The 7,318-nt window shown below is 32.9% G+C and overlaps 1 protein-coding gene across 1 annotated transcript in view; it reads left to right on the forward strand.

The window, feature by feature from the left end:
• LOC106460760 (protein polybromo-1-like) overlaps positions 1-7,318 on the forward strand; it is a 171,348-nt gene that overhangs the window by 22,219 nt on the left and 141,811 nt on the right. The window lies entirely within an intron of this gene.

The following is a 7,318-nucleotide window of genomic DNA, read 5'->3' on the forward strand; positions in this document are numbered from 1 at the left end:
TAGTTTAATAAAATTTTGAATGTAAGACACTAAAACCTTGTGTCATGCACAGTAAAGGGTACCCAGGCCAATAGGGTTAATATGACTTTAAACCACAAATTAGTTAACTACTAGATATGGTTTGATTACATGTAGGTAGCTGATCTTATGTTACTTTAAATGCAACAATTTTTTAGTCACATGAAATATTTTATACTAATGTGTTTCATCCATTAATTTGGTTGGATCTAGCTTTTAAATGGTACATACATTTGATTATAAATATGTATGAAGTAGAATGTCTAATGCAGTATAACTCTTAAAATAATGGAAGAAATAATAAAGTGTATACACAAAGGGTTAATCACACTTTGTATGAATGATTTGTATATGAGCATGCCACTTAGGTGTGATCTAAAACACCATGAACAGTACATTTAGCATCTACACACTTGACTCACAGCAATTTCTCACTAGCGACATGCTGCAACTGATGGTGTTAATAAATGTTCCACAACCTTTCTAAAAATGGCTATTTGTATAATGACATTTAATATGAAATTATATGAAGCCAAAAGACACAACACTTTGAAATAGGAAACCTTCAGTGTTCTCCAAGGAAGCAAAATAACTCACCTGCAGAGTATTTCAGGTAGTAACATGCACTGAAACTGTATCTCAAACCAATTCAGAGCAAGCCTCTCATCTGCCAAATGAAGACTGATTACAAAAGAGGACCCTCCAACTTCAAAAGCTCTTGAAATAAAACTGGACACTAATCCTTTGTTACTAATGTTACAAAAGGTCATTCTGACTGCAAAATTGTGTATTTGTATTCAAAATGCAATAAAAAATATAACATAATCAACTTAACTAATTTTTTGCCAGAAAAAGTATGAAAATATTAATTATACTTTATATATAATGGTTATAAATTTTATAAATAGTTCAAAATATGTTTAAAGTTTTGTTTTTGTGGTATTTGAAAGTGTCTGAACTGCATACTGTGGATTTCTCTCTTTCCCTCCACTCCCCTTATATATTTTACATTAATATTTACCAATAAATTATGCATAAATACAAATATAGTGACATACATCTCAAGCTTCAACTAGTAATGTAAGCTGATCTGTGGTTTTATTGTATTTACCACTCATAGAGGGCCTTAAGAGATGGTACCTCACCTTTAAACATAGATATGCCTTTCAATTCAAAAAGCGTTGTGTGGGAGAGATTCTAAGCTTCAAAATGATCTAAATAGTTTGCTAATCATTTTTCACAGCATTTTTATCCCTTTATAAGTTTGAAAGAGTAGTAGAAACACCACATTTGAAGGTTGAACCTAGTGTTTGTAGAAATGGTTTCCAACTAATTCAAGGGCTATACATTTTTGTACTTTTTGATGAAATTTCTCTTGTTGATACTGGGTGTGTGTTTAAAATATGTCACTTCCATTTGAAAGCTACAGAAATATCTTTGTATTGGTATTTAAAGTTAAAGCATAGGCCTAAAGGATGGTACAGTGGGGTTCAATTGTAAGTCATTATATACTAATGGAAAAAAGAAACTGTGCAGGACTTAAAATGGAATAAAATTCATATACATTAGGTTTAGTGTTATGACATATAAAAAAATCAATACAGGATATGTTGTTGAACATATTGGGTAGTACTCGACTTGGTTGTATGAGATTTTTCACGTTTCGTGAATACATTTTTGTTTATTCAAATTTCGTACCCACGATTTTTCTCTGACAATGTTTTCTGAATAAACAGGTGTAAAACGTTTATTCAGGCTCCAGTCATTCAGGAAATCATTTTTGTTTCACCGAGAATTACCCTTCTGTGATGGCAAGGCTCAGTGAATATGAACATCTTAACACAGTCGGAATGCTGCAGGCTGGTGTATCACAGAACATTGTTGCAAGACGTTTCGGAATCCATCGGAACACCATCCACTCTTTGTTTCACCGAGAATTACCCTTCTGTGATGCCAAGGCTCAGTGAATATGAACGTCTTAACACAGTCGGAATGCTGCAGGCTGGTGTGGCACAGAACATTGTTGCAAGACGTTTCGGAATCCATCGGAACACCATCCACTCTTTGTTTAACTGAGAATTATCCTTCTGTGATGCCAAGGCTCAGTGAATATGAACGTCTTAATGCAGTCAGAATGCTGCAGGCTGGTGTGGCACAGAACATTGTTGCAAGACGTTTCGGAATCCATCTGAACACCATCCACTCTTTATGGCGACGGTTTCAACAATCAGGAAATATCCGAGATCGATGAAATGGAAAGGCGTTTACGTCGTCTACCAAATCAGCCATTAACGTTGGCGGATCTGGGCACAGCATTAACTAACATCTGGAATAACATTCCACAGGCCTTTTTGAACAATTTAGTGTCATCAATGAGGTGCCGTTGTCAAGCATGTGTGAATGCAAATAGTGGACACACGCAATATTAGCCCTGAATACCAGCGTCTTTCAAATGCCCTAAAAATTACGTTTGTTGATGTTAACATTAAATTTTGTAACCAATGCATTTGTTAACAATACTGCAAAATTAAAATTATATTTGTTTGATTTTTCTTGATTTTTTTCATATTTTCAGTGATGCACAGTTTCTATTTTTCCGCTAGTATATATTCTGTGTATGTATTTTGTAGTGAGTTCTGTAAATGTTTCAACAGAAAAAAAACATACCAAAGGAAAGTGGTAAAGTTAAAATGTTAATGAATATAAAATTGGCAGACTCAGTGTTTATAGTTGATAAAAGTTCACAATCCTCTGGCCATATATCAAAATCAACAGTTGTCTTCATAAGAAAGATAAATGAAAAACTATCATCACAGCAATTCTATGTAACTACATATGTGTCATGTAGCTGCAGTGGACTTACCTTTGATGTACTTAAATGCAGTCTCACAAGCTGACATTCATTCATTAGAAATCCATAGAATGTTTGTGAAAATGTGTGATCTAAGAGTGATCCCACTGTGCTTCACAGGACTTTATTGCACCGAAAATTTTAGTGGCAAGTAATTGTGTTTAATCAAAATATTGAGACTGTGCATGATCATTGATCATAATATTGAGACTGTGCATGAAAATTTTAGTGGCAAGTAATTGTGTTTAATCATAATATTGAGACTGTGCATGATCATTGATGTCGGAAGTAGTTCCATACACAAAACTTGAAATATTATTCTAATGAAATGCATGAAGTTGAATGTACTTCTTTGTTTATTAGGCCAATCACAACACCTAAAGAGGATTAATAACTAACACCAATAAAAAGTATTGAATGCAACATACCAATTTAGTGTAAACTAATATTTGTAAACTACTTATGCATCAAATTGCTTATGGGGACATGCAGGAACATCGAGAGCCAGCACGGGCCCCCTTTCTCTCTCTCTTTTATAACATTTTCAAGAATTTATTAAAAAGAAGATCCTAAATTAGGACAAGCTCATAAACAAGGCAAAATCATAGCAGCAGCCATTTTTACCTCACAGTATAAGCATAAAAACGTTAATAAAGTAACAACAAATATCTATTAAATCTATAAAATAACAAATACATGTTAATTATTACTTAAATTATTATTTCAGTCGTTCTTAATGTATCAAGCGTCTATATTCAAAGAAAAGCCAAAACTATGGTTTTTATCATTAAATGAAGATATAGCCTAAAGATGTTTTGCGGGCTTTATGGCATAACCAGGTTTCATTCACCCAGGCCCCTGGGCAGTTGCCCTCTTGATCCCACCACTGTCGCCGTGCCTGGGTACATGATTTTGTTGCTTACAAAATGGTCCCTAATGTGTGACTCACACAAAAGTACCATTAGTATTACAACTAATCCCACTGATTACTCCTGGGTTCCTATAGGTATTTTACATACAAAATGAGTTATTTCATATAATTTATTTTGGTCAGTTTCATAACAGATGTTGTAACTTGTGTAAAACCATAAAACTTACTCAATATGATGCAGTATATAGACCCCACTAACAGTGAATGATATTAAAATCAGTTGGTAATTAGAAGGTTAAGTTGTTTTTAGTTCTGTTTTTGTCATTCATATTGATTAAAATAAAAGTATAATATTTTGAGTTATGTCTCCCAAATTTACAGAAAATTCATGCTCATTTTGTAACAAAGGTTTTCCTCAAAAGTAAAAAGTTATTTTTCTGAAAAAATTTTCTAGCCTTAATAAATGATAGATCTTGCCAAATAGTTTTACCTACTAAAAACAAGAAAACATCATTATTGTAAATATTCTGTTACCCCTTGGAAAAAAAACATTTCCCCCTTTTTTTATGTATATACACACACACACGCGCAATAAAATTAATATGACAATTTTATCATACAAAAACCTCCTCTTGTGGTACTATTACTTTTCTCCACAGAGATATGTTTCAACATTAAAAAAGACTGATTTACAAACTCCAGTATCTGTGTGCATTGTAGTAAACTAGAGGTCTCTGAAAATAACAAATAGTGTCTTAAAGGTTAAAATTGTGTGGCCCAAAGGTTTTGGAGATTCTGCAGCATTGTTATTATTATTGATTTCACAAACTGGTGAGAACTAGACAAGATGTCAGGCAATGGTAAAATTTATCTAGTTAAGTCCTCAATGAACCCATTCTAGTTAGTTACAGAAGATGGGTTCATTAGATATTAATAGATGATCTTCTAAAGCTGTTACTAAACCTATAAACTGAAACTAGAGAACGTCTTTTTAAATGTTGTTACAGAAGCTCTCAATCCTATTAGTTTTCAAATAGTTTTGAATAGTAGCTTCCTTTAGTAAATAGTAGGAGTAACACTTCAGGTTATTCTCGGTTTGCATTTCTCTGTTTCATACAATGACTTGTACTTAAACTTATTTTGAGAAAAACGTTCAGGAAGAATATTATGATCAAATTTCTCTAACTTCTCAGGCTGTTGTCACTGCTTATTTATCAGTAATAGTCAGTTACTACCAAGTGTATCAGTTGTTAAAATACACAGCTACAGTTTTGGATTAGTTTTGTGTAGTATATCTTCCTTGATGACTTTGACATTTACATACACGACTGATTAGAAAGCTTATAAAGCACTGAAATTGAGATAGAGTAGGATTCAACCTATTTTTGCTTATAGTTAATGTCTTCCGAGTAAGCTCTTTTAATGTTGGCACATAATACACAAATAGCAACATATGGTTCAAAGTTTTGTTAATTGATTTTGTGCTATTTTTGAATAGAACTGGGTAATTTAATTGATTAGTTATGAGCAGCAATTACATTGATCAGTATCACATAAACTAATCAATAAACTTATTGATAAAAATTCTGATTATATCATTTGTCATGAAAATTGTCAATTATTTAAAAATAGTTTGCAACTATAACTATTTTCAGTTATTCCAACTATCCAATTATTGAAATATTGCTACAAAACTTGCTGTCCATGTCTTTGTTGTGGCAAAGATACTAAGGCCATGTACCATTGGCATTGATTTTGAATTACTGACTAGAGGCAACAGGCTGGCAGCATAAGCTGTCAGTTTGTTGTTGTTGCAGTTGTTGTTGATTATAGGGAAGGCAAATGACTGGCATCACCTGCTACCACCATTTTTTTTCTTGTACATACTGTGGCTTGAGCTATAATGTCATAATTGATTAATCGATTGAAATGGAGCTATCAATTAGAAAATCACTAATTTCCCAGTTCTACTTCTGAAATTCTTTTTGTTTTAATTGAAAAATTTCTGGAAGTTTTTTTTTATCTTGGTAAATCTACATCTTCATGCTGTTGTTATCTGAAAGTACTGGAAGTTCATTATTAAATGTATAGTGGCTCCAATATTTCATTTGCAGTTTTCTGTTGTAACTGAAACCTCAGGTTAGCATAATTCCAAATTTATTTGCAATTGTTTAAACATTTAGAAGGAGCTTTGCATCACATAAAGTTGTAAGGAGGAAAAGTTTTGAAACACAACTTTTTATGTTATTCAGATAAGTAGTACAGAGAGTTGAGTACATTATTTTAAAATAATTTTGGAGCCTTACCACATTGCTACAATCCATGTCCCAACATCTGGTCATACTCTTTCTATTGACTGTGCATATTGACAATAGTTCTACAGTGCCATTACTAAAGATCCCATCGAAGACTGTAGTGTCCAAGGCATGTCACACCTTCCTCCATGTTTTACGTAACCTGTCTAGTATACACAGATGATGGGTTTCCGGCACCCTCCTAAACAGTGTGGTTGCACAGAAATAAATAGGCACTATATCTGGTGACTTGATCACTAGGTCTTTTCCAGACACAGATCTTTTTAATTATGTAGTGTACTGTTGCTTAGGGCACATGGATGGCTTTTGCCACTGACCTTTATGTTCATGGGATCTTGCCTATTACAAGAAACCACACTTTGCTTACCACAACTTATTGCAGGTTTCTTTCTTGGGGTCCTGGTGTCCCGAATTGATCCACATCCTTCTTTTTTTTACCCAGTGCCATTAAGTAAAAGGAATACGCCTGTCTTGAACATTCTAAGTTCTCAATCTATATACATCTTTATGCTCTGGGTATATGAATATTTTTCATCTGTTACATAATACCCTTTGCTAAAATGATCAGTTTCCTGGTGGCATCACACTAACTACAAAACAACAAACAGTGCCAAAAAGTAGCTCTGATACATTTTGTTGCACTGTGACTTTCTATCAGCTATGGATATAAAATGACTTGCTAGCTTGCATATTCAAATTTATTTTACTATAATGTACTCATCTTCTTTACATCTCCAATAAAGTAATGCTGTATTATTTGCATCTCTGTTAACCCTATTGCAATAAGTTTGTGTCTTACATTCAAAATTTTATTAAACTACTTTTTATTTATGTTATACCAATTAGAATAGCATAATATCTTAGCTAATAATCCATATTTTAAAAGTATATAAGTTTTAAGTTCTTAATTCTACAAGGCAATATTTAATAAAATCCTGAATTTCCCCTAGTGTAACCTACGTGACACACTTTCTCTTAGCATGCCATCTTCCCTACTTTATCCACCACCTCTCAAGAAAGTACGAAATTAAATGTAAATTGTTATTGCTCAAACAAACCATAATTTTTATAGTCTTAAATTTTGTTTGGTTATAGAGCTATCAAATAGAAAATCAAACCCCTCCTGCCATGCCTACCTGTCACATCCTCTCTTTCAGAATTCATTAATAGTTCTCCCTTATGTTTAATTATATTTTACCTATAACCAATAGAATGTCAAGGTTATCATTTATCAAATGATGAATTGTATAACATTATGTTCTG

The sequence above is a fragment of the Limulus polyphemus genome, unplaced genomic scaffold, assembly GCF_000517525.1.
Source record: "Limulus polyphemus unplaced genomic scaffold, Limulus_polyphemus-2.1.2 Scaffold35, whole genome shotgun sequence".
Taxonomy (NCBI): domain Eukaryota; kingdom Metazoa; phylum Arthropoda; class Merostomata; order Xiphosura; family Limulidae; genus Limulus; species Limulus polyphemus.